Below are 25,389 nucleotides of genomic sequence, written 5' to 3'. Positions count from 1 at the left end.
GGTATTCAGGAGGCAACAGAGAGTCTGAGGAAGTACACAGCAACTTGACAGGCCCATGGATGCAACTAGCCCCACACTGCGGTGACCACGAGAGGATCTCGGCCGATCTCCAATCGAAAGTCAGATTATGCTTCTGGAGCCAGGGGTACCCCAAGACCACCGAGTAGTGTGGAGACTATCCCCACTGGAAGGGTCTCATGAGTCACGTGTGGCGGCAGAAGGGGTCTGCCGTTTATCGCCTCAAGAGCCAGTGGGGAACCTCGAGGCTGCAGAGGAATGGAATTGGCGGCAGCGAACACACTATCAATGAACAACCCACCAGCACCAGAGTCCACCAACGCCTGGGTCGTCACCGAGCCCCCGACCCAGGAGAGGACAACAGTGATCAGTGGTTTTTCAACACGGGAAACCGGGGACGAGGAGACTCTACCCAAGATCTGCCCCCGACAGGATCTCAGGTGCGAGCGTTTCCCGGACGGTTCGGACATGCCGGCCGAAAATGCCCACCGAGACCACAGTACATGCATCGGCCCTCGCGTCTCCGGAGTACCCTCTCCCCCTCGGACAGGCGAGCAAACCCCAGCTGCATGGGTTCACCCCCAGACAAGTCATCCCCAGGAGGCGTGGGAGGAGAGGGAGGCACGGGTGGGACAGCAAACGTAGGCGCCAATCTGTTAGAAGACCTCCGCAGGCTCTCCTTAAAGGAAGGTCTCTCCCTGAGTCTGGTGTCAATCAAAATCAGGAAAGAAATAAGAGACTCGAGCTCCACTGGTAGGTCCTTAGCTGCAACCTCATCCTTCAAGGCATCCGAGAGACCATGAGAGAAAGCAGCGACCAGAGCCTCATTATTCCAGCCCACCTCTGCTGCCAGGGTACGAAACTCAATGGCGTATTCAGCTACGGATCATGAACCCTGTCTGATGGACATAAGGAGCTTCGCAGCAGAGGCAGCACGAGCCGGCACATCGAATACCTTCCGAAGAGAAGCAACAAAACCGGAAAACTCGGCAACCACCGGATTGTTGTTCTCCCATAAAGGGCTGGCCCAGGCCAAGGCCTTGTCCGAGAGCAGCGAGATCAAGAAGCCCACCTTTGATCTCTCAGTAGGAAAGGCATGTGGCAGCAACTCGAAATAAATGCCCACCTGGTTAAGGAAACCTCGGCACTGAGTTGGCTCTCCCCCAAAGCGCTGTGGAAGGGGGGCAGAACCGGTCATACCCCGAGACACCGCAGGCGCAGCAACAGGTGTCGGTGTAGACTCTGGCGCAACAACCGGAGCGGCAGTAGGAGCGGGCCCAGGAGCGACAACCGACCCATCGGTAACGGAAGCGAAATGAGCCGTGCGTTCAAGCAGGGTTTGCAACGCCACAGCGAACCAACCCAACAGGTGATCCTGCTGATCAAGTCTGGCAACCAGCGTAGGTAGCGAGGATGGCCCTGTACCGTCAGAATTCATGGCTTGGTCCTAATGTCATGGAACCATGAACCAGACGTACAACAAGAGATAAGTGGAAATAAGAAGGCTTTATTGAAAGTCAGCTGTAAGCAAAAGTCAAAACGGATGGCTAAACCGAAGCAGGGTCTTGCGTAGACAGAGGTCAGGAACCAGGAGGGTAGTCAGACGAAGCCGGGATCAGGAGCCAACGGGGTAGTCAGACGAGGCCAGGATCAGGAACCAGAAGCAGCAGCAGTCTTAGAAGCATGTGAACACAGGAGGACCAAGCAGGGAACTGAAGACACAGACCTCCTATATATGTGAGCTAGGCATCCAGCTCCTCCCAGTGGGAAGGAGAAGCCGCAGGGTGGGAGGCTACAAGAACCCAGAAACCAAGATGGCCGCCAGCACATGTCAAACGAAGGAGAACAGTAGAAGGTAAGACCATGACACAGAGGGAGTCAGGGTCACCTGGGATCCAGCAAACAGAAAATAACAGATAAATGTTCAACACTTAACTTTGTAGCAGACAGGAGAACAAGACCAGCATGCACACACACTCCAGGAAGAAGTATAAGCTGCCCAGAAAAGCATTCTGGGAAGGAATTTAAAGGGAAGCAATTAGTCCAACACATGACAGCTGAGAGAGGCTAACGAGATGAGGAACTGAATACCACAACAAAGAAACTCAAGGAGGAGGTTCTGAAAGGCCTCTTTCAGAGCTTCTCAGCTGTCTGGTTGTGACAGGTACATTGTGTGGTCCAAGGGATGAGAATGGTGTTGGCGACAATCTATATACCCCCACCATTTTCCTCGGTACCTTTGAGAAAGCTTCTGGGTTTTATGGCAGAATTTTTTGAGCTTCCAATGCTAATAGTGGGAGACTTTAATAACATGCTCAATAGTTCGCTTGATAGATGGCAGGTCACACCTAGTGACGGTAGTACTGGTGAAACCCTGTTCGCGAGACTACTGAGGGAAGTAGGTCTGACGGACATATGGAGGGAGACCCACCCCCTGGACAGGAAGTACTCGTGTTGCTCCTCGACCTATGGCTCCCTATCGCGTATAGATATGGGTTTGGTGAATGCTTTCTGGTTAACACTGATGAGTGATACGTCTGATACGCTTCAATCCCTTAGGGAATACTTCCGCCTAAATGAGGGAACTGCATCTCCGATAGTTGTTTGGGAAGCGATGAAGGCCTTCCTCAGGGGCTCCCTAATTAAATCAGTCAGTCAGATTAAATCTAAATCTAGAGAGCTCGATCTACAAAAACATGTGAATATGAAGCTTGCGGAGGAAGCCTTTGTGCTGACCCCAACTATCCTAACAAGTAATGCTTTAAAGGCTAGGCAAGAGTTGCTGAGATGTCACCTCTTAGAGGTAGCGGAGAGGAAACGGCTCTTCTACAAACAACAATTTTTTGCAGAAGGGTAGAGTGTCGGCCATATGCTCTCGATTATAGCGAAAGCTCAGCAAGGTTCGCAATGTATTACTGGCCTGATAGATTCCAATGGCATCTTGAGGCGTGATACTGAGAACATCTTAAATATACTAAATAATTTTTACTCCTCGCTGTATACCTCTAAGGTGTCATGTTCAGATGAGGAGATTGATGCCTTTTTGAATACGTTGGATCTTCCTAAGTTGTCAGGGGAGGATAGCATGCGGTTAGAGGAGCCGATTGAGTTGGAAGAAATGAGGGCGGCATTGGGTGCTATGGCTAATGACAAAGCGCCAGGATTAGATGGGCTTCCAGCGGAAGTATATAAAACCTTTGCGGAAGTGCTGCTCCCGGAACTTTTGAAGGTACTTAATTATTCCAAGGAAAGGGGGGTGTTACCTCCGTCTATGCAGGAGGCGCTCATAGTCGTCATTCCCAAGCCGGACAAGGATCACTCTCTCCCTGACTCGTATAGACCGATCTCTTTGCTCTCCACTGACGTTAAGTTGCTTGCGAAGGTATTGGCCACGCGTCTGTCTAAAGTAATTTTGTCTATCATACACTCTGACCAGACTGGCTTCATGCCTCAGAAATCTACATCAATCAATATAAGAAGAGTGTTTGCCAGTATTCAACTCCCAGCTGAAAATGTTGGAGATCGAGCAATCCTTTCTTTAGACGCGGCCAAGGCCATTGACAGCATTGAGTGGCGATTCCTGTGGAGAGTTTTGGTGCATATGGGATTTGGAGATGAGTACGTATCCTGGGTCCGGGTGTTGTATTCTAGTCCAAAAGCATGTATTAGGGCGAATGGTGGGGTGTCCCCTAAGTTCTGTCTGGGCCGAGGCACTAGACAGGGGTGCCCGTTGTCGCCTCTGCTATTTGCGGTTGCGATTGAGCCTCTAGCTGCAGCGATTCGCAGGTCTTTAGACATTCGGGGGTTCCAATATGGGACAGTTAACAATAAAGTGGCGATGTATGCGGACGACACTTTGCTCTTTTTAGGGGACACCGGTCCATCCCTGGCAGCGGCTATGACAATTATTGATCGCTTCGGTGCCCTGTCGGGTCTGACTATAAATTGGGGAAAGTCGTCAATTATGCTGCTTGACGGGCAAGTACAGTCGCAGACAGTGTGAGAAAGGAATATTCCATGCGTAGTATCCTTTAAGTACTTAGGTATACATGTATCCCCCAGACTTCGGGACTTTGAGCGCCTTAACTTTGACCCGTTGGTTATTAAGTTTAGGAGTAAAGTTAGGGCGTGGTGTAAACTATATCTCTGGGTGGCGGGAAGAGCAAACCTTATTAAAATGGTGTTGATGCCCCAGTTACTTTATATTTTGCATAATTCCCTGGTCTGGCTGTCAAAGTCTAAATTTGATCAGATTAATGCTATTTTCAGGGAGCTCATCTGGCACAAGGGGCAACCGAGAATTAAACTTGAAAGGCTGCAATATCCTAAAACGGAAGGGGGCCTTGCGATACCGAACCCATAGGTACACAATGCCAGCACTTTAAAGGGTGGACGGACCCGGAGCCGAGTGAGGTGACATGTCAGCTGTTTACTCATTGCTTGTCATCTAGTGACCTAATGTTACTCCTGGAGACTAGAGGTGCCAGGAAAGGTGGTCCGATGGGGGATCTGGGGTATTTGATGCAGTGTACATGGAACAGGGTTAAGCAGCTAAGGGGAATTGTTGGCAATACGGAATATACTCCACTGTGGGGCAATCCTGCGCTGCCGGAGTTTCTTTCTTTGACTGATTTCAGAGCATGGAAAAGAAAGGGAATCCTAAGATTAGGCCACCTTCTGGAAGATAAAAATTTCACGTCCTTCTCCAGGCTTCAAGAAATATATGAGCTACCTAGGATTCATTTCTATAAGTACCTTCAAGTGAGACACGCATACAATTCCACATTTAGGGGTCCGACTGTGATGGCTGGGAGGGATATCGCACAAAGGGGTGAAAAGAGGGATGATTTCCAGTGTATACAAGTTGCTATTAGATAAGTTTTTGCTATTACACCCGCTGGTGGCTAGGGGCAAGTGGGAAAAGGATGTAGGTGAACTAACGGATGATCAATGGTCTGACATACTAGAGGCGATACCTCTTTCTTCCTTGAGCGAGGGACGTAAACTCTCGCAGCTGTTTATAGTCCACAGGGTCTACAAGACACAGTTTTTTTTGTTCCGCATAGGTTATAGACCTACGGCTGACTGTCCAAGGTGCTCTGTGGAATCTGCGGGCTTGATGCACACGATGTGGAAGTGCGAGAGGCTAGGGAGGTACTGGAAGATGGTAACTCAGACTATACATGACGTATATGAGGTACGGGTACCGCTCGATCCTAGAGTGTGTGTGTTGGTCTATGTCTCTGAACTTGCCACTAGTCAGGTATGTAAAATAGCGATAGGCAGAGTGCTGTATGTAGCTGGAAAGTTAATTGCCTTGCATTGGATACAGACAGCGCCGCCCACCCTAGGTGAATTCTTTGGTAAAGTAGACACGATGTTAGTTTACGAACGGGTGGTATTCCAGAAGCGTGGATGCCCATCAAAATTTGAGAAGTTATGGGAACCTTGGCTGTCGTTTCGACGTTTGAATAACAATGTCTAGTATTGTACTTTTGTACTTCTATACTACAGTGGGGCGGGAGGGGAAGGGAGGGGCGAAGGGTGACAATTAGAGTGTTGCTGATTGTTTGGTAGCCTGACTGATGTCAGCATTACAAAAGCTATGTCTGCAGTGTCCCAGGGGGTCAGTAGTGTATGCTGGGCTTTGTAGTGCAGAGTAACCCACTAACCTGGGATTCTCTGTCGTCTTCAATTCTGGGCACATACTGGAACAGGCAGGTATTTAATGTTCGTGACGCCAGTGTCAATTAAACGGTGACACGCCGTGTAAAGTAATGTGGAATAATGGAACAACCACGGGATAGCCAACCAAAAACGGGAACTTTACTGAATGTCAGTAATAATCATGCACGGACATAGGTGGAAACGCAGTTCCTTTTGAAGACAGTTGGTTTGTATATTAGTACAGTTGGCTCATAGAAGGGACAGAATGGCCGGTTTTAGCAATGTTCATTTTCAGAGTGTTAATCACAGGAGATGCAGTACAGGCGGCTTGCACACTATTCCTGACTGGTCCTGAAACATGTGACTTATTCTCCAAGGTCTAATGCCCTATCTCTGGCGTATCCTTGAAGCTGTCTTTATCTAGTACCTCCTCTGTTATCTTGAGTACCTCTTGCTTTGTCAGATTGGCCTCTGTTGTATTCTGTGTCCCGGCTGGTTGAGTATGATGTTTCGGCTGAAACGGATGATGACTCAGGAGGGGAACCTTTTCCTTGGATCCGGAACCCGGTTACAGGGCCTATACTACCCTCTCCTAGTCGGCAGGCTTCAGGCCTGCTGTACTCTCACAGGCCCATAGCCTGGCCGTGACTCAGACACAGGATCATCTCTGACTCCTTCTCCCACTGTCTGCCTGCTTACTACTCCCTGACTGGGCCTTATATAAACTAGGGCTCCCTAGCTTCCTCTAGTGACTCAGAGCTGGAATAACACCCTAGCCGGCCTGCACATGCACGTTTCACAGTAACAGGAAAATACATAGCAGTACATTGACAAGATGTTCTATACCAACCTCCCCATAAATACAGAGGGAACGACAGCACACAAGTGACCCTTCAGTAGTGACGGGGTATTACTCTCCCGTACACTACATACCCCGTTGCTTTAAGCTGAGTACGACCTCGTACTCCATCAGGGCCCGCCCAACTGGAATCATTACCTGAAATAGAGAAAGACACATGCATGCATACAGATATGTCATTTATACTCTTATCAGACCCAATTGGCAAAGGTGAAGTGCGGTGACAAGGGGCGTCGTTCTCTTCTTCTCAGGATAGTGAGTGGAACGGGGGCGCTGACCTGGCACAGCGAGATGTTTAAAGAACCAGGATAGTCCATGACAATAAATAAGTCCATAATAAAATCAACCTCTCAGAGGCTTGCACATAGGAAGTCCATATCTGGGCACATAGACGTGAATAAAAACCGGTTATTAAATACAGTCAGCAGCACATATATAAAATGACAATACAGGACTCTGACAATACCAGGGCCATGTTATCCTGGCAAGTCCTGCTTACCCTTTAAAATAATGCTGACATAAAAATGTCTTTTCAACCTGAAATGGGGGTAAAAAGGGGAAAAATGGTGCAAAACTAAAGGCACAACCGGGATGTTTTTTTAGCAGCAGGCCGGGTGTCCCAAACACAACATGGGCAGGCTGGGAGCTGTGGTATACAGTGGCACTTTCTCTTGGTCATCATGCCACCGGCCGTGTAGAACTGGCAGCAAGCTTCACCAGCTTTGCCAAACGGAGGGACAGCTCGGCCATGTTGGAGATAAGCATCTAGCAAGGCCTACTCACAGACGAGTGTCATACTCCTCATCCGATGACGACTCAACAAGAGGTACTGGTAGCAATTGTTCTGGCCTAGCAGGCCATATCTGGAATCCGTCCCCTCTGACGATCTTTAAAGGGGGAGGCTTGTCCTTCATTGCCTCCATCTCTGCATCGGTTCTGGGAAACGGGATACACCGAACGCATCCTGCGTACCCGAGGTCCTCCACCCAGTAAATTCTCTTGCGCAGGGCCTCTATGTCGGCCTTTGTGCTGGTCAGCGGTGCTACCGGGGGTCCGGTAACAGTGGCCTCTAGGGTAACTGCGGCAGCTGCTGCTAGACGCCGGGCCTCGGCGCAGTCCTCCGCTCGCTGGTAACTGTCTAGCCTCTCTTTCTCTTCCTCCCGCTTCACCGCATCGGGAGGGGGGTATTGTTCCTCCGGCCCCTGCAAAACGATGGGCTCCCAAAAGACATCGGGGCCTAGATAAATCTGACTATGCAGGTGAGTGGTTCGGGCCGGCCCAATTCTCGCCTCCTCTGCCTCACTCGGGTCTGTCTCCTTTTTTTCTGGGTCCCAAGTTTCAGCCGGCGCCTTCGGGCGAGTGACGGCGGTAGCATAGGGGCCCCTTAAGCTCTCCGCTGGGGTATATTCAACTATTTCCCCTAATGTCAAGTTATGGAGGCGCTCTGGGAGATAGTGCCGCTTTACTGAGCGCCGGTTGACAAAGAAGTCCCGGCCAGTCCCCAGCTCCTGGATGAATCCGAACCCCCGCTCCTTATCAAAGGCCACCACGATCCCGCAGCGCCTTTCCAGCTGGGGCTTACCTGGGAAGGAGTCCCCTTGAATGGATTTAGCCATCTCTTCGAATCTTTTCTTCCGGCTGGTATTTTTTTTCGCGACCGCGGCTTTTAATTCGGTCATTAGGGTCGGCCATTGCGCATGCCGGCGACGGGTCACTCGTAGGTCTACAGCTTGTTCCTGGTCCTGGAAACCGGCCGCCCAGGCTGGGGGGGCCCATGTCTCTAAAGCAGGACAGTCCGGTGGAGTGGCGCCCCACTCACACGTGGCATCAAATTCGGGCCTCTCAGCATCCGCCATTGCCATCTCCTCTTCCGCTATGTTCAGAGACCACACTGGCTCCTCCCTCTCACTGGGCCGGTCTACCTTCATCTCAGGCCCGCCTCCCAGGCGTAACTCTCCAGGGAAGTCAGCCGCATCATCACTCCTCAAGGTGGGTGGCGCTCCAGGGCAATCTCCTCCTCCCTCTTGGAGGGTTTTGGCGCCAAATATTCGCGCCTCTGTACATCGTGATGGCGCAGTAAAAAGCTCCATAGCGTCGGCGGCCATCTTGGGTGTTCTGTTGCCGCAATTCAGTGACAGCAAGCAGGTTGATGAAAAGTCCAATAAGTCACAGTCCAACAATTAAATTTTTCTCTGGGGGTAGCGCGGCATAGCCCAGCGCCTCCGATTTCTCCCAGGCACAATTGTAATCCACAGATTTGGGAATAAAGGTTACAGTCTTTGCAATACGGTGGTGGAATAGTTAAAGCACACAGTTCACACTTCTCTGCACTTCAGAAGTATGCGGATCCTGTTCGTGACGCCAAAAAGAGCGATGCAGTGTCCCAGGGGGGGTCAGTAGTGTATGCTGGGCTTTGTAGTGCAGAGTAACCCACTAACCTGGGATTCACTGTCGTCTTCAATTCTGGGCAGATACTGGAACAGGCAGGTATTTAATGTTCGTGACGCCAGTGTCAATTAAACGGTGACACGCCGTGTAAAGTAATGTGGAATAACGGAACAACCACGGGATAGCCAACCAAAAACGGGAACTTTACTGAATGTCAGTAATAATCATGCACGGACATAGGTGGAAGCGCAGTTCCTTTGGAAGACAGTTGGTTTGTATATTAGTACAGTTGGCTCATAGAAGGGACAGACTGGCCGGTTTTAGCAATGTTCATTTTCAGAGTGTTAATCACAGGAGATGCAGTACAGGCGGCTTGCACTCTATTCCTGACTGGTCCTGAAACATGTGACTTACTCTTCAAGGTCTAATGCCCTATCTCTGGCGTATCCTTGAAGCTGTCCTTATCTAGTACCTCCTCTGTTATCTTGAGTACCTCTTGCTTTATCAGATTGGCCTCAGTTGTATTCTGTGTCCCGGCTGGTTGATTATGATGTTTCGGCTGAAACGGATGATGACTCAGGAGGGGAACCTTTTCCTTGGATCCGGAACCCGGTTACAGGGCCTATACTACCCTCTCCTAGTCGGCAGGCTTCAGGCCTGCTCCACTTTCACAGGCCCATGGCCTGGCCTTGACTCAGACACAGGATCATCTCTGACTCCTTCTCCCACTGTCTGCCTGCTTACTACTTCCTGACTGGGCCTTATATCAACTAGGGCTCCCTAGCTCCCTCTAGTGACTCAGAGCTGGAATAACACCCTAGCCGGCCTGCACATGCACGTTTCACAGTAACAGGGAAATATATAGCAGTACATTGACAAGATGTTCTATACCAACCTCCCCATAAATACAGGGGGAACGACAATACCCGAGTGACCCTTCTGTAGTGACGGGGTATTACTCTCCCGTACACTACATGTCTATATACCATTTTTATTTATGATCTGTACAACAGTGTATTTACATTGTAAATGCTCAATAAAAAAGATCTGATCGGAAAAAAAAAATCTGAGTGTTTCTCAGTGATTCCCGTGTGCGTGTCAGTCCTTTGCTGCTGAGGAATACTCTCCTGACGTCAGTAGGGTCCAACCAAGGTGGTTCTAGAGGTCCAGAAAGGTCCGAATCCATTCACCCAGGACCGATGTTTGGCCTCACAAGAGTCCAGAACAGGGTTTAAGATACCAAATGTCTCACCTATTGAGACAGACCTAAATCCCCAAGCACACGGCACTCGCAAGGAGATTCTTAGTTCAGGGCACTCTTAATGCGGGGTATCCCTGTAACTGTGCCTTCCTAATCTGTAAGACCTCCATACAATGCGGACCACATCCAGCACTGCCCAGCGGACTACTTCTTCCTGTCCACATACCGGCACAATAACCTTCATCTGACTCTTCCTCCCCCGATCAGCGTACGGCCGAAAGGACAAATTAACCCCTGCAGCTGACACAGAAATAACCCTTTGTAGTCGAGGGATTCTTTCATTCAAATTCAGAGTTCTTCTAACTCCCCCTGAAATAACTGATGTATCTCTACGAACAGATGTCCTTCTGTAATCCTGGTGTCCTAGATCAGTGGCCGGCAAAGTGCTGCTCGCGAGCCACAAGCGGCTCTTTATACCCTTCAATGCGGCTCTTTGGTGCGGGCTCCCACGGCGAAACCAACCCATCCTGCAATACAGAGGAATCTGGCCTGTGGGACGCATTTGCGCTCCGCAAAGCAAGAGAGGGCGTGTTCGCTAACTAGTATTAGCGCACGCGCATCATGACAGTAAGCAGTACGCACCTCCTTCCAGACGTCGGAACGAGGAGGACGTGACGAGGGGTAGTGAAAACTGCCAGAGACAGAACACCGCTGCGGGCTACAAGTCAGAGTCAGTGTACCTCCTTCTACCTCCTTACAGAGTCAGTGTACCTCCTTCTACCTCCTTACAGAGTCAGTGTACCTCCTTCTACCTCCTTACAGAGTCAGTGTACCTCCTTCTACCTCCTTACAGAGTCAGTGTACCTCCTTCTACCTCCTTACAGAGTCAGTGTACCTCCTTCTACCTCCTTACAGAGTCAGTGTACCTCCTTCTACCTCTTACAGAGTCAGTGTACCTCCTTCTACCTCCTTTCAGAGTCAGTGTACCTCCTCCTACCTCCTTACAGAGTCAGTGTACCTCCTTCTACCTCCTCTCAGAGTCAGTGTGCCTCCTTCTACCTCCTTACAGAGTCAGTGTACCTCCTCCTACCTCCTTACAGAGTCAGTGTGCCTCCTTCTACCTCCTTACAGAGTCAGTGTGCCTCCTTCTACCTCCTTACAGAGTCAGTGTACCTCCTTCTACCTCCTTACAGAGTCAGTGTGCCTCCTTCTACCTCCTTACAGAGTCAGTGTGCCTCCTTCTACCTCCTTACAGAGTCAGTGTACCTCCTTCTACCTCCTTACAGAGTCAGTGTGCCTCCTTCTACCTCCTTACAGAGTCAGTGTACCTCCTCCTACCTCCTTACAGAGTCAGTGTACCTCCTCCTACCTCCTTACAGAGTCAGTGTACCTCCTCCTACCTCCTTACAGAGTCAGTGTACCTCCTCCTACCTCCTTACAGAGTCAGTGTACCTCCTTCTACCTCCTTACAGAGTCAGTGTACCTCCTCCTACCTCCTTACAGAGTCAGTGTACCTCCTCCTACCTCCTTACAGAGTCAGTGTACCTCCTTCTACCTCCTTACAGAGTCAGTGTACCTCCTCCTACCTCCTTTCAGAGTCAGTGTACCTCCTCCTACCTCCTTACAGAGTCAGTGTACCTCCTTCTACCTCCTTACAGAGTCAGTGTACCTCCTCCTACCTCCTTACAGAGTCAGTGTACCTCCTCCTACCTCCTTACAGAGTCAGTGTACCTCCTCCTACCTCCTTACAGAGTCAGTGTACCTCCTTCTACCTCCTTTCAGAGTCAGTGCACCTCCTTCTACCTCCTTACAGAGTCAGTGTACCTCCTTCTACCTCCTTTCAGAGTCAGTGTACCTCCTTCTACCTCCTTACAGAGTCAGTGTACCTCCTTCTACCTCTTACAGAGTCAGTGTACCTCCTTCTACCTCCTTACAGAGTCAGTGTACCTCCTTCTACCTCTTACAGAGTCAGTGTACCTCCTTCTACCTCCTTACAGAGTGAGTGTACCTCCTCCTACCTCCTTACAGAGTCAGTGTACCTCCTTCTACCTCCTTACAGAGTCAGTGTACCTCCTTCTACCTCCTTACACAGTCAGTGTACCTCCTTCTACCTCCTTACAGAGTCAGTGTACCTCCTTCTACCTCCTTTCAGAGTCAGTGTACCTCCTTCTACCTCCATACAGAGTGAGTGTACCTCCTCCTACCTCCTTACAGAGTCAGTGTACCTCCTCCTACCTCCTTACAGAGTGAGTGTACCTCCTTCTACCTCCTTACACAGTCAGTGTACCGCCTTCTACCACCTTACAGAGTCAGTGTACCTCCTTCTACCTCCTTACAGAGTCAGTGTACCTCCTTCTACCTCCTTACAGAGTCAGTGTACCTCCATCTACCTCCTTACAGAGTCAGTGTACCTCCTTCTACCTCCTTACAGAGTCAGTGTACCTCCATCTACCTCCTTTCAGAGTCAGTGTACCTCCTCCTACCTCCTTACAGAGTCAGTGTACCTCCTCCTACCTCCTTACAGAGTGAGTGTACCTCCTTCTACCTCCTTACACAGTCAGTGTACCTCCTTCTACCTCCTTACACAGTCAGTGTACCTCCTTCTACCTCCTTACAGAGTCAGTGTACCTCCTTCTACCTCCTCTCAGAGTCAGTGTACCTCCTCCTACCTCCTTACAGAGTCAGTGTGCCTCCTCCTACCTCCTTACAGAGTCAGTGTACCTCCATCTACCTCCTTACAGAGTCAGTGTACCTCCTCCTACCTCCTTACAGAGTCAGTGTACCTCCTTCTACCTCCTTACAGAGTCAGTGTACCTCCTCCTACCTCCTTACAGAGTCAGTGTACCTCCTTCTACCTCTTTACAGAGTCAGTGTACCTCCTCCTACCCCCTCTCAGAGTCAGTGCACCTCCTTCTACCTCCTCTCAGAGTCAGTGTACCTCCTTATACCTCCTTACAGAGTCAGTGTACCTCCTTCTACCTCCTCTCAGAGTCAGTGTACCTCCTTACAGAGTCAGTGTACCTCCTTCTACCTCCTCTCAGAGTCAGTGTACCTCCTTCTACCTCCTCTCAGAGTCAGTGTACCTCCTTATACCTCCTTACAGAGTCAGTGCACCTCCTTCTACCTCCTTACAGAGTCAGTGTACCTCCTTCTACCTCCTCTCAGAGTCAGTGTACCTCCTCCTACCTCCTTACAGAGTCAGTGTACCTCCTTCTACCTCCTTACAGAGTCAGTGTACCTCCTCCTACCTCCTTACAGAGTCAGTGTGCCTCCTTCTACCTCCTCTCAGAGTCAGTGTACCTCCTCCTACCTCCTTTCAGAGTCAGTGTGCCTCCTTCTACCTCCTTCTTGGCAGGTGTTTAGACAGTAATAGTAATGTCTGCAGATAAGTTTAATAAAAGTAACAAATGATAAAGATAAAATGAAATAATAATCAAGATCCAAATAAAAGAAAGTGCATATAGAAGTGACATCACACTCTGGGCTCCTGCGCACGCGGGCGCGGTGCCTGTGCTGCGGACACAGACCATGGGGCAGCTGCATGAGGATCGCGGACCCATTCACGTGAATGGGGTTCGCGATCCGCTTCTGACTGCCTGCATCGCAAAAAGGTAATGCATGCGCTAATTTTTTGCAGTGCGGAGGCACAGCCAGAAGCACCACGGCAGCGCTCATATCCCGCATCCTGGACCCATTGAAGTGAATAGGTCCATGATGCGGGCTGCCCACGCCCCCGCGAGGGTACAAATTCATGTAGATTAATGGAGATGACTGTCACTTTAAGAAATCTATACCCTTAAGTCTGCGCATGCGCGGTGTGCGAACTACTCCAGTGGAGGCAGCAGGAGTGCTTCACTGAAGTACGCTTGTGCGCTTGCGCAGCGCACCACGTCACATCCGCTATAGAAATCTGGCAGAACACCGGCCGAACTATGTTATATGACGGTGACATCATCACTGGTCTTTAACCACCACTTATCCTCTCCACTGCTGAGCTCCACCCCTCTTGATCACATGACAGTGACATCATCCCAGGTCCTTTAGCACTACTGATCGCCACGGCTCAGCTCCGCCCCCTGCACTGATCACATGACAGTGACATCATCCCAGGTCCTTCAGCTCTTGCAGTGCAGCAGATACAGAGCAGGTCCTGGTCGGTAGTCACTGCTGTGGTGTCTGGAGCCTCTTCTTCTCTCTGGTATCAGCCATTTCTCCAGAATCCCCCTTTATCCCCGGTGCTGGGGGCTCTGAGAAGCGGGGTCTCTCCAGGAGCAGTAAGTGCGGTTCTGGATCTCACTAATGCTCTTGTCCCTGGAGGATTTCCAGCCTCTCCTCTCCTCATAAAGGCGCCTGCAGTACTAGAAGCCTCCAGCTCCTCCAGGTCTCTCCTCTTCTCCTGAATGACCACCAAGGATGGACAGGAAGGAGATCAGCAGAAGAATATTAGACCTCACCTTGGAGATCATCTCCCTGCTGAGCGGAGAGGTAAACTTTTCTAGATTTCTCTCCTCTTTATTGTATTCTGTAACAAGTCAGACATCGGGAAGGAGAATCCATCATAGGAAGTGATAGGAAGAGTCCAGGGTCCTGGAGAACGGCCTCCAGACCTTCCATGTGATGGAGAACCTGAAGATCAGCCACCAGTATGGTCAGTGATGTACCATGGAGACCAATAGTCATGTTGTAGGAGCCATGAGAAGGTAAGTAGGCACGTTGTACCCAGGAGGAGAGGAAGCAGAGGAGGAGATGGCTGGAGTGTGGCCTGGAGGGAGGATTTCTACCACTAGTCTGACATCTAGATGATACTGGACTATAACAAGGAGGCCTCCACTACGTCTAGAGGAAAGAAGGTTTCTCCACCAACATAGAAGAGGAGTCTTTACTGTAAGAGCAGTGAGACTATGGAGCTCTCTGCCAGAGGAAGGAGTCATGGGGGATTCTCTAGAAGAGTCCAGAAGGGGCCTGGAGGTCTGGAGGGTAATAATATTCCAGCTTCTAGTGACTAGATTACTAGAGATGGGGCCATGATCCAGGGAGGGATTCTGAGTGTAGATCTGGAGTCAAGAAATAATTTATTTCCCTAAGTGTCTCTCTCCATCCACAGGATTACACCATCGTGACGAGGACATCGAGGTGGACTCCCATCATTGAAGAGTCAGGAGGGTGGAGCAGGACCCCCATCACAGAACCTCCCCACCTGCTACATGAGCAGAAGATCCTAGAACTCACCCACAAGATGCTTGAGCTGCTGACTGGAAAGGTGACATTGCTGGGAATGCTGGGAAATTCTCCAGTAACAGCACTGGAGGGGTCTGGGTGATGACGGTGTCATTGTGTTGTCAGGTTCCTGTAAGGTGTCAGGATGTGGCGGTCTATTTCTCCATGGAGGAGTGGGAGTATGTAGAAGGACACAATGACCTGTACAAGGAGGCCATGATGGAGGCTCCCCGGCCTCTGACATCACCAGGTAAGAGTAGATCGTCCTGATCATAAAAGTGTAAAGATCACATAGATACTACTCCCATCATCTCATCATCACATGTAATAATCTCTCCTGTCCCTGTGTGTTTCATACAGATGGACTCATAGAAGGAAATCCCCCCGAGAGATGTCCCCGTCCTCTGTATTCCCAGGACTGTCCAGAGGAGAAGCTCCCAGAGAACCATCAGGTAGATGGAGCTGAGCCCTATACACATCTATATAGGGGGTCCTGCAGCCATAGAGGGGTCATAGATGGTGGGGGTCTCTTATGTGGATCTGTTAGATTTCCCACCTGTCTGCTGTATTGTCCTGAATTGTTACAGATGACAAATCAGGGGGAAGATGTGACTGATATTAAAGTGGAGGATGAAGAAGAGCGGATGATGGGCGATCCCCCGTGTAATAGTGAGGTGGAGGAAGACATTCCAGTCCATGTGACCACAGGTATGGAATCATGAATGGAGGAAGGGAATTGGGAGGTTTCTTCAGGTGAGGCTCCACCTTAGAGCTGCAGTAAAGTAGCACTCCGGGCAGTGACCCCTGTGTTATGTACAGTGCAGGAGAAATCTTCTCCCAGCTCTTCTCTCCATCCTCTCATGCTCCAGGCTGGACACTCGGCTTAGCATCAGGTTTTGGAGGCACGCCGGCGTAGATGAACGGCTGCAGTGATGCCCAGGGTCTGAGGAAACTCAGTTTAACCACCTTAAGGGGTTTTTCAGGCTCTTGCTATTGATGGGTTATCCTCAGCATATGGCATTATTATCTGATTGGTAAAGGTCTGATTGCCATTCCTTCACGGTCAGCTGTTCCTTGAAGGATCTAGCACCTTTACTGAAATAGGAAACTCAGCGCCGTTCACAGTGCAGTGGCCCTTCTGGGTTACTGCAGCTCAGCTGCCATTAAAGCTAGGGGCAGCTGTGCTGTAGTAACCTGGTACAGCCATAACCCTAAAGGAGCTTTCTGTGAAGGTTCTCATTCATCTTGGTCATGGTATATCAGTAGTGATAAGTCAGAAGAACTGGACTTGTTATATTTTTTTTTCTTGAAGACCTTTTGCTAGTCATCTGACTTAGTCCGACTGGTTTGTATGACAGAATGGCATTTCATTTCAGTGACTTGTGCTTTGAGAATGTTTATAGATGTATATGAATTGTATTACTTTCATGGATTGACACTTTTTATCTATTGCTATTTTCTGGGGAAAAAAGAAACCTAAAAAAAATTACAGCAAATAAGGGGATTGTCTATTCCTTTACAAGTGATGGCCTGTCCTCAGGATAGACCTTCACTGTCTGATTGGTGGGGATCCAGCACCTTGTCCCCTGCTGGTCAGCTGTTCTGCAGTAGCTCCGGTGCAGGAAGTCAGCGCTGGAACTACACTGCTCAGTCTGTGGACGAAGCCGGTTACTGCAGTGCTGCTTCCATTCATCTCAATAGTAGCAGCACTACATGAACCAGCTGTGTCCAAAACACAATGGATGGACCTAATCAGAGGTGTGTGGGACCCCTGACAATCAGATACTGGAGGCCCAGCCTGAGGATAGGCTATTAATTATAAAGGAGTGGACAACCCCTGTAAGGTCTAAACTAGGCCGTTCACGAAGAGTTTAGGTTATTGTAATAAAATCATCCCCACTTGATATCTAAGGACCAACTGTGGTGGCAGAGGACAGGCCTGATTGTCAGAGAAGGGTGGGATTCTCAGATTTCTGAATGTTTTCAGGTCTGGGTTTATGTAATAGAAGTGATCGGTGAGTGTAGAGCAGAGTCCTGGACTTTATCATCCATCCATTATAATTATAAGGACACGACCACAAATGAGTTTCTTTTAGTTCAGTTTTTGATTCAGTATTTTGTGCCAAAGCCAAGAAAGGATTCATATAAATGGGAAATATAAAGAAAGGACGTGTACTTCTCCTTCCTTTTGACATAAAAACTACATCAAAAACTGCACACAGCCTGATAGGAAGCTTCTAGAATTGTCTTCTTTACTGTTTGGAAAGAAAACAAATAATGTCTTTTTAATCCTAACAGAAAATCCCAGTAAAATCTCTGAGGGAAACTTCATCTTATCACTAAATAATAAAGGAGAAGATGAAGATATCGGGCATGGCTCTTCAGGAGAAACCCTCATTACCTGTAATGTTCATCCAGAACTTCAGAGAACAGATCTGTCAAATAATGTTCCTAATCATAAGGAACCTTCTCCTGACCAATCACAGATTGTTATCACAAGTACCGGGCCCAAAGAGGTTACACGTTTTCAGTGTGGGGAATGTGGAAAACAGTTTACAAACATCTATGGTCTAAATGGACACAAAAGAAGTCACACAGTAAAGACGTCGTATTCATGTTCAGAATGCGGCAAATATTTTCCAAAAAAGTTCCGACTTGTTAGTCATCAGAGAATTCACACGGGGGAGAAACCATTTTCATGTTCCGAATGTGGGAAATGTTTTAGAAATAAATCAAACCTTGCTATACATCAGAGAGTTCACCCAGGAGAGATGCCGTATTCATGTTCAGAATGTGGGAAAGGTTTTATACATAAATCAAAGCTTGCTAATCATGAGAGAAGTCACACAGGAAAGAAGCCATTTTGATTTTCTTCATGTGAAAAAGAAATTCAGAATTTGAAACTCATCAGAGAATTCGTACAGAAGAAACTACATTCTTGTTTGGAATGTGGGAAGTGTTTCCATGCATTAAACAGCCTGTATAAGAGTGTATTGTTCTGTGGAATTACCCTGGGTCTGCCAAAGAGCCAAATTATATTTCCCTGAGGTCTACAGTGACCAGGATCCATGGAGGAAAAGTATTGTGGATATGAGGAAAAAGAAGAAGAAGAGCGTTGTTTACTGTCAGAGCAGTGAAGATGATTGTCCCCATGGACCTTGCTTCTTACCGTATTCATACCTCCGCCAGCACTGCAGGAGAATCCAGAGGGACACAGTGAGAAACGGAAGGACACCTCCTGTAGACTTTTATGTAACCTATGTGGACATATGGAATGGGTATTTGCTCTTCATTAATACAATATATCAAGATAAAGGTGATGGGAAAATAACAAATTGAGTTGACAATAATTTGTTAAAAAACCCAGATCTTCTATTTCCTTCCATTTCCTTCTCTTTGCCTCATTCACACTTGTGTATTCTGGTCAGTATCTTACACCAGTATTTGTAGGATATAAATAGGAGTAGCTCCCGACCATGGAAGACTTTCCATTATACTTTTCTGTGTTTTATTCTGTTCCCTGTTACGGCTTACAGATACTGATACAAGATACCGACCGAAATACAAAAGTGTGAATGAGGCCTTACTGTCTATTGGTCTCTTCCAATGGAGCTTTTATTGCCTACTCTCCCATAGAGATCATGCACAGCCAGTTATACATCTCATATCTTCATTGGCGGTCTGTGGAGGTCTTCATTCATCTAGGTCATGATATATCAGTAGTAATAAATCAGAGCAACTGGACATGTATTTTTTTTCACTGGTCATCTGAATTGCTTGCTCAATTAGAATGGATGTACAAGAAATCTCAGGCAATATACACTGCCACTTACAATGCTGTCCTAACACCTCTCCTGATGCAGTACAATTACACCTAATAACATCAGTAATGCAATCAACACCTTACCTCCATGGCTGAACCATGAATCACTAGTGACGGAGATTTCTCACATAAGGTGTGCTGTTAATTCCAGACTGCCCCTCATGGCCTGTCATGTTGCACGTGTGCGCAGTCAGGACATGCTTATTAAGAAACATGTTTTCCCTTGAAAGAAAAAAGAAGCCTTGAAAATTGGTGGGGTATCTGTTTTATGTGTAGTGTCACCTTCCCTAGATTGAGGGTGGGAAGACTGAGGCTCCACTGCAGGCTGCAGAAATTGGTCGCTAATATAGGGAATAGAAAGTGTCCTGTGGAACAAGCCCTCGGGTAATGAAGCGGCTATTATATACATGTGTGTCTACACTGGAAGAAAGATTCTGTAGAGTTGGGAATAACGTCTAGCAAAATGGATGTAAGTGTTTAACTTTTGGATCTCCTTGGTCTGTTCTGGTCGGAGACTTAGCAAGGGGGCAACTGTAACATTAGACTCCCTAAATATAATGGGAAGGGGAAAGAGACTGAGATCATAAAGGTCTAGCTATAAAATGACCTTGGGGTTTCCTGGGATGATGATAATCTGACATTTAGCTCCTATTAAGGGTATTTTTTTATAGTGAATTCTAGTGAGGTGCAGCGTTTTCTTCACGTAGACTTCTTTATGTATATTTTTCATCTATCAGATCTGGTGACCAGTATTTTGATGATGAAATGTTGACGTGATGTTGCATGCTTTACTCTTGCACAAAATTTTGTGACATTTTGACCTCGGCCCTTTTTGGCCCCACTTTTGGTTTTGGAGTACAAAAGAGGTTATGTTTTCTGCTTACACCACTTTTAAGGCAGGTTCATAATTTGCAACTAGAAAAACTGGAGTAGTATTTCTATACAAAGTACTCCAACCCAGCCTCATGCAAAACTGACTTTAGATATTACCCTCATGATAAATGCCCCCCTTAGGGCTCATGTACACAAATGTATTTTCTTTCCGTGCCAGTTTAGGTTTTTATGCGAACCGTATGCGGAACTATTCTTTTCAATGGGTCCGCAAAAAAAAAAAACCAGAAGTTAGTCCGTGTGCATTCTGTTTCCATATGTCCGTTCCACAACAAAATAGAACATGTCCTGGTATTGTCCACATTACGGACAAGGATAGGGCTGTTCCATTCTGCAAAATATGGAATGCACACGAACATATCCGTATTTTTTGCAGATCTGTGTTTTGTGGACCACAAAATACATACGGTCATGTGCATGAGCCCTTAGACTGTACGCATACGATAAACACTGCAGCCATGAGGTCTTGATTACTGCCAGATTGGGCCATTGCTACTGACGTGTTCTGGGAGCTTGGAGTGTGTTTTTATGTTGATTCAGGGAATTGTTGCATGTCCCTGTCTGCTCCACATCCATTATTACTAGGTGATGTTTTTATAAGTTTGGTGCAGGACTCTAATATAAAAACTTGACTCAAATACACCTACATGTCATGGAAGGTATATCAGCAGTGAAATAACCAAACACAGAGAAAACAAACAGAAAAATAGACTAGGCCCAAAAGCTAGGGAGAAAGGGTCACCTCCTAGCGATCCCTGAAGCTTTCCCTATACTGCTGTGCACATGTGCATACCCTTATGGTGGATATGCACATGCCCTCGTGCTTACGTCTATATACCCTGGGACAACCCTGAGAAGAAGGGAAAGGGGAAGAGGCGACTTGCTACCTCAAGCATGAGGAAGCAAGCGTCTCCCTAGAGGCCTAGACAAAAGACAACAAGGGAAGAAACAGAGAGGACTTATCTTGAGCTGAGCTGGGGCAGACAATCCATAACACATCCAAAGCCCACAGGAATTAACTATAACCCGCACAGGCCACTGGGAGAAGAAGGAATAAATAGCCTCGCTAACAATCAACCCAGTACACCTGAGGGAAGGTGGATCCAGCTCAAACCAAAACAAATAAACGAGTCAAACATGTGCAGCCAGCCTAGCAGATCTCCGCACATTCACAGGGCAAGGCGTGACAGTACCCCCATTTCTACAGGTGACCTCCGGACACACCGGACCAACTTTCTCCGGGTGTGCCCTGTGAAAGGCTTTCACCAGGCGGCTAGCACTAACATCAGAAGCCGGAAACCACATTCTTTTCTCTGGAACATATCCCTTCCAGTGCACTAGGTACTGGAGGGAACCCCGACGAACACGTGAGTCGAGAATCCTAGAGATCTCAAACTCTAAATTGCCATCCACAAGGACAGGAGGAGGTGGCAATGGAGATGGTTCCACAGGTTCCACATATTTCTCCAGTAAGGACCTGTGAAACACATTATGGATCTTCCAGGTCTGCGGAAGATCCAGACGGAACGCCACCGGGTTGACCACAGCAGAGATTTTGTAAGGGCCAATAAATCTTGGATCCAGTTTCCAAGATGGTACTTTGAGCTTAATCTTTTTAGTGGACAACCACACTGAATCACCCACACACAGATCCGGACCAGTCATACGTCTCCTGTCAGCCATCCATTTATATCTTTCACCCATCTTTTCCAAATTAACTTTGAACTTCCGCCAGAACGAGGACCAGTCATCCTGGTTCTCGGCAACAAAACACCTCAAATAGGTCTCCAGGTTTTGGTTAGTGCGCTCTGTCTGACCATTCGACTGGGGATGAAAAGCCGAAGAAAAAGACATTTTACAATGTTATCTATAAAAACCTGAGCGGGAGTTTTGGCATTGGGTAAGCTATTTAACGGTATAAAGTGAGCCATCTTAGTGAAGCGGTCCACTACCACCAAAATTACAGTTTTCCTAGAGGACAAATGCGTCCAAGGACGAGACGGGATGGACAAAGGAAGAAGAAGGGATCCTGAAGGCCTAGTGTGAGCCACCTTCGCCCGTGCACAGGTCTCACAAGCTGCCACATAACCCTCCACACCCTTGCGCAACCCTGGCCACCAGAATCTCTGGGAAATAAGATCTATGGTGGATTTGCTTCCAGGATGTCCCACAAGGAACATATCGCGATGTTCCTTGAACACCTTGTATCGCAGTTCAGCAGGAACAAACAACTTGCCTGGAGAACAGGAATCAGGAGCCTCCTCCTGGGCCCCCAACACCTCAATCTCCAACTCTGGGTACAGAGCAGAAACCACCACCCCATCAGCCAAAATCGGAGCGGGATCCTCTGAATCACTCCCCCCAGGAAAACTTCATGACAACGCATCTGCCTTGACGTTTTTAACCCCAGGGCGAAAGGTGACCGCAAAATTGAACCTAGTAAAAAACTGTGACCACCTAGCCTGTCTAGGATTTAGGCGCTTAGCAGACTGCAGGTAAGCCAAATTCTTGTGGTCAGTATATACCGTAATAGGATGAGTAGCCCCTACCAACTGGCAGTGACGCCATTCTTCAAAGGCCAATTTAATGGCCAGTAATTCTCTATCTCCTAGACTCCTACATCATAATTTCTTTCAGTGGCTGAGAGTTTTTTAGAGAAAAAAAAGCACACGAATGCCATTTGCTAGGGGATGTGACCTGCCACAGAACTGCTCCGATTCCCACTTCTGATGCATCAACCTCCACGACGAACGGTTGAGACACATCAGGTTGCATCAGAATGGGAGCAGACGCAAAACATTTCTTAATAGCAGAAAAGGCCTGTAATGCCTCATCCGACCAGACAGAGAGGTCGGCACCTTTTTTTAGTCATATCTGTCAAAGGTTTTACAATGGTGGAATAATTCAAGATTAATTTTCTAAAGTAACTGGTAAAACCAAAAAACCGCATCAGAGCTTCTTAATCTCAGGCCGGTCCCATTCCAGTAAAGCCCGGACCTTTTCGGGGTCCATACAAAAACCAGAGTCAGGAAGCAGGTATCCCAAAAACGGTTGCTCCTGGACAGCAAATACACATTTTTCCAATTTTGCATACAATTTATTCTCCCGAAGGATAGACAACACCTGTCTCACGTGATCCTGATGGGTCTCCAAATCGAGTGAGTAAATTAGTATGTCATCAAGATAAATAACAACAAACCACTAAATGATGGAAAATATTATTGACAAATCGCTGAAAGACGCCGGCGCATTAGTTAAACCAAAGGGCATGACAAGATTCTCAAAATGACCTTCGGGTGTATTGAAAGCCGTTTTCCACTCATCTCCTTCCTTTATTCTGATCAAATGATAGGCTCCTCTTAAATCCAACTTGGAGAATACCTTGGCTCCGACAATTTGATCAAATAGATCAGAAATCAAAGGAAGGGGATACGGATCACAGACCGTAATAAGATTCAATTCCCGGAAATCCAAACACGGTCTAAGTGATCCGTTTTTTCGAAAAAGAAGCCGGTGGCCACAGGGGACTTGGATGGCCTAACATGTCCCTTTGCCAAACTCTTGGCAATATACTTCCGCATAGCCTCTCTTTCGGGTTGGGAAAGGTTGTATAGCCAAAATTTTGGCAGTTTAGCTCAGGGATGAGATTGACCAGACAATCATATTCTCGATGGGGGGGGGGGGGGGCAGCTCCTGAGCTCCACCCTCCGAGAATACGTCCATAAAATCCGAGAGAAACTGAGGTAGGACCGTAATTGACACCCCTGAGATAGAAGCACAGAGACAGTTGTCCGTACAAAATTCACTCCAGCTACTGATTTGTCTTGTTCACCAGTCAATAGTAGGGTTATGCTTTATCAACCACGGTAAACTTAGAACCATCAGAGCAGGCAAGCCCCTCATAACAAAACAAGAAATAGACTCAACATGTGTATCACTCATCCTTAACTGAATGTCATGAACAATATGAGTAAGGTTGAGCGAACCCGAACTGTAAAGTTCGGGTTTGTACCGAACTTTAGGATTTTTGGACCCCATACCCGAACATTTCCATAAAAGTTCGGGTTCGGTGTTCGGCGCTTTCTTGGCGCTTTTTGAAATGGTGCACAGCAGCCAATCAACAAGCGGCGTACTACTTGCACCAAGAGGCCATCACAGCCATGCCTACTAATGGCATGGCTGTGATTGGCCAGAGCAGCATGTGACCCAGGCTTTATATAAGCTTGAGTCATGTAGTGCTGCACGTCACTCTGCTGTTACTAGTGTAGGGAGAGGATGCTGCTGGACTTGTGATTTCAGGGAGAGCATAGGACAGAATCTAACTCAGCGATCTACAGACAAATAGTTGTGTGGGTGCAGGGCACTATCGTTTTACCCTGCCCTGAGCTCATTGACCAAAAAATACTAACTTTTAGAATTCTGTTAGTTAGGTGGGTGGCGGCGGCGGCGGCCATTTTATGCATGCTCAGTGCACCAGCACTGAATCTGAGCTTTGGATTAGTCAGTCTGCAATTTAAGGTAGAAATACACCCATCATTTTCTGGGGTTTTAAAAACACACTATTTTCTTCCAAAAACAGTATTTTCCAGATCTGCAAGTGTTAAATTCAAGTTTAATATATACAGCTTTCATATTCTGTTAGCAAAAAAAAGACTTTTTGGGCAATCTACAACATCTGGATTAGTCAGTGTGCAATTTAAGCAAAAAATACAGCCATCATTTTCTGGGGTTTGAAAAACTTTTTGACAAAAAACACTATTTTCAGGCCTTGCAGCATCAGCACGTGTGAAATTACAGGCTTATGTACTGCTGTCAAATTCAGTTTTTAAACAAACACTCATTTGGGCACCAAAAATTTAGTTGGCAGCCTTTGATGCAGATGTCATTGCGAGATACACCCTTAATACATTTGGGTTACATTCAGAGATTTTAAATACCGCCATTTAGTGCACCAATATTGAATTCAGGCCTACACTGGTTCAGGCCCTGTGAGATACCACCTCTACATACAGGGGTTTGAATTAGGCATTTGAAATACAGCCTTTTTGTGCAAAGAAATCTTTAATTGAGGCCTAGTCTGATTCAGGCCGTGTGAGATACATGCTTTACATACTGACGTTCTTTTCTACTATTAATTAAACACCCATTTAGGGCAAGATCCTAAATTCTAAAAATATAAGGAGAGCGTCAAATAAGGGATGTGGCCCAGGTCTTGGTGCTGCTGGTGGAGCTCCTGTTGCAGGGAGAGGACGTGCTCGATCTGTGCCAGCTACACGCACAAGTGAAACCCCTTCCTCAGGTGCGAGTAGGTGACAGAACCTGCAG

The 25,389-nt window shown here is 47.6% G+C and overlaps 1 protein-coding gene and 1 long non-coding RNA gene across 2 annotated transcripts in view; both read left to right on the top strand.

Annotated features, from left to right (window-relative positions):
• Positions 1 to 25,389, top strand: part of LOC122933890 (zinc finger protein 189-like) — a 105,689-nt gene that overhangs the window by 44,831 nt on the left and 35,469 nt on the right. The gene's annotated exons all lie outside the window — the stretch shown is intronic.
• LOC122933929 lies at positions 14,567 to 15,766 on the top strand. The gene is made up of 4 exons (XR_006388594.1): positions 14,567 to 14,618; positions 15,238 to 15,393; positions 15,477 to 15,600; positions 15,711 to 15,766. It is a non-coding gene; the product is annotated as an uncharacterized LOC122933929 (long non-coding RNA).

Source organism: Bufo gargarizans, chromosome 4 (assembly GCF_014858855.1).
Source record: "Bufo gargarizans isolate SCDJY-AF-19 chromosome 4, ASM1485885v1, whole genome shotgun sequence".
In the NCBI taxonomy this organism is placed as follows: domain Eukaryota; kingdom Metazoa; phylum Chordata; class Amphibia; order Anura; family Bufonidae; genus Bufo; species Bufo gargarizans.
This window is presented reverse-complemented; position numbering and strand designations above follow the sequence as displayed.